Below are 3,160 nucleotides of genomic sequence, written 5' to 3' on the forward strand. Positions count from 1 at the left end.
TATATATATATCACTACAAAATGGTCCTTCATTTATATCCCCCTTTTTTGTTTAGTTTTGCCAGAGCTGGGTATTCCATTGCCATTTAAATACTGTAAGTGCATGAATTCAGCAAAATAATCCAATATAGTCCAGTAGGCCATAATAGTGGGTTATCTGTAGGACTGGCAAATGTCAGAAGTTGCTTACTTGAGCCTTTTACATCTCAGCATATTAATATGGCTTTACATTTTATACATCATTTTTATACTTTTCTGCTGGATAGTTAAGACCAAGATAAAGCAAGACCTATACAACAAGAAATGTAACTTGTATCTGACAAGGTCAGTCAAATCCCCTCATGATTTATCCTGAAACCGTGTACAACATCTTGTAGATTTTTTGTCAGTATCATCCATCTGGATGAGTCATGGACATTGCTTGACCAATTTGCTCTCTGTGAAAACCTGAGAATGTTTTCTGTCTAGGTGACTCTCCTTAGGTGCATTATACATCACTGATCACTTCATCTTTAACTATTATACTTGATATATACTTAGTAGAAGCTCCTTATTAAACTGAGCAAGTTCCATTTCTGCTTTGCTGAGAGGTTGTTTTGCATTCTTTTTTTGTACTATGTAGTAAATTTTGTCAAGTAATTTTTCTGTATATATTTAGATAACCACATTTTTCTCCTAAAAGATATTAATGGAATGATTCATATTGATTTGTTCCTTGGCTTCAAATTGACATAACAATACTACCGATGATAGAATCTGATCTTTTATACTACCTTAGTCTTATTCTATTAATGTTGTATTGAGAGGTTTTGCATTTATGCTGATAAGATGATCCTGTACCTCACTTTCTTATGTCATTTTTGTTATATGTTATATCAAGGTTACTGTAATTTAAATAATTGTAATTATTTTCTTTTCTATACTCTGTAATAGATTCTTTCATTCTGGAACCTTTCAATCTAAAACATATCTATTGAGGACTAGTGAGATGGCTTAGTAGAATAAGCATTTCCCTGGCAAGTGCAAGGGCCTGAGTTCAATCCCCTGTTCTGCTAAATAATAATAATAATAATAATAATAATAATAATAATAATAATAAAATATACCTATTGGAATGCAGTGAAAATCTGGAGCTAGTATTTTCTGTGTGGGAAAATATTTAATTACAAATATAAGTATTTGGGGGATATTTTTTTCCATAAGACATGAACCTGTTTTTATTAATCATTCGTACAAAGTTTTATTCATACTTATTGGGAACCTTTGGCAGAGCAGGCAATCTGTTTGACACTGAAAATATTTTTTTTCATTTTTTTAAAGAGAGTACAAATTAGAATTAAAGCAGAACAATATTACAAGTGAAACAGAATTTCACTTAACAAAGTAATATGAATTTCACACTATTTGTTGAAATACATAGTATTGTTTTCCAACTAGTTATTCATATTACCAGATATATGCATGATATAGATATATACACATTCTCCCTTGATATTGAGCCTGTTATTATTGCTTACACTTTATTAGAAATTATTGATGTCAACTGAATTTTAAAATTAATAGCTACATATTATTTTACCTTCTATGCCTGATCATTTCTGTGCTATCGGCTTGTTTTCAATGGTAATATCTCCTTTCCTTGTGTATTGTGAATTTTGAACTGTAACGTTCTTGTTTTTATTTAGAATTTTGTCTGTGGAAATTTTGGAATGTGAGTCCAAACTTGAATTGTCTCCCAGTGAAGAAAAAGTCATTATTCTCTGCCAGATGTCCAAGCAAATTATCAAATGGCTCCCACCTGAGCTAAGGAATGTGCATGAAATTTTCCAGGTGGCAAAGGCAATGTGAAAAAGAACCAAAGCTTTGGTAAGAGTTATTTTATGAGTACACATTTCTTAGAAAACTCCATTCCCCCTCCATTCTTTACTACAGGATACGTATTTTTTTCACTGATATTGTATTCTGCAGAGAGAGGGTTTTTTTAGTTTATGTCATCTACAAGGGTGCCATGCTGAAGGATCAAAGCATAAAGCACAAGCTCTCCCAAAAGACTTTCACTGGGTGGTCTCTAAGGTTCATACTCCATTTCCTGTATCTCATATGGCCAATCAGAAGCTCAGTATCCATAAGACTCTTAGAAATTCCAATTGTAGTGTGTGCCTTGCTTGAAGGATTTTTATTGTAACTTCACTTGGACACTATGGTTTCCTTTTTTCAATACCAGCTCAGTGAATATTTAATAGCTTTAAAATATTTCATCTAATATTTTAATATTATCAATGGGAGGCCATTTGATGTGTCTAGTTAAACAAAAAAATCAAAAATCTTCTTTAAGCTTTACCTAATTTTTGGTGCTAAGAACTTTCTGTGATAATATAATATTCTACATCTGCAATGAACAATATGGAAGAACACTAGACACACATGGGTATTGAACACTTGGAATACCATTTCTTGGTAGGTTTTCTTTGTTTGTTTTTGAGATGAGGTCTTACTATGTAATGCAGAATAGCCTTGAACTCACTCATATTGCTCAGGCTGGTCTTGGACTCATAGGAACCCTCCTGCCTCAGCCTCCAGAAGGCTGGAATTATAGGTGTGCACCACCATGCCCAGCTGGAATACCACTTCTGATAAAACAAGTGAACATCTATTTATACTTAATATTAGTCAGCTAAATTTGAATAGCTACTCAAATTGGTAGGACATTAAGAAACAGCTCAAAAATAGACCCACAGATGGTATTTATCTAATGAGGATTAACTATAGAGATTGCATATAAACAAGAACATGAGCTTCTTGCATATGTGTTTCAGAATGAATCAAAGGAAAATAGTTTGAAGGAAATTTCCAGCCATTCCCATGAAGATGCTAACCTTTGGTCACACTGTTCTTTTCTCAAAGAAGAATTTCTGGATGTGTGGCGTTCATCTAGACATGTCACAACAAAGGATTTGTTACAGATTGTAGGATTGCATAAACCCAAAACAGCAGCAGGGTATCTGAAATGACATGAAATACTCTTCAAATGACTTCATGAGGATGAGCATTTGTTCCAGTGGTTTTGCTTCCCAGGCCTAATCAGCCAACTCTGGCTCAAACTAGAGTTCATACCAAAGTCCATAGGCACTCACATCCTGGTCCTCACCATGAAGACCCTC

The 3,160-nt window shown here is 33.6% G+C and overlaps 1 long non-coding RNA gene across 1 annotated transcript in view; it reads right to left on the reverse strand.

Moving 5' to 3' along the window:
• Positions 1 to 2,565: 2,565 nt before the first annotated feature.
• LOC111817517 overlaps positions 2,566 to 3,160 on the reverse strand; it is a 13,708-nt gene continuing 13,113 nt past the window's right edge. The window contains exon 3 of the long non-coding RNA XR_002821691.1: positions 2,566 to 3,001. This is a non-coding gene — a long non-coding RNA (uncharacterized LOC111817517). The remainder of the gene's footprint in view (positions 3,002 to 3,160) is intronic.

This window comes from Octodon degus, unplaced genomic scaffold (assembly GCF_000260255.1).
Source record: "Octodon degus isolate 3935 unplaced genomic scaffold, OctDeg1.0 scaffold00060, whole genome shotgun sequence".
In the NCBI taxonomy this organism is placed as follows: Eukaryota; Metazoa; Chordata; class Mammalia; order Rodentia; family Octodontidae; genus Octodon; species Octodon degus.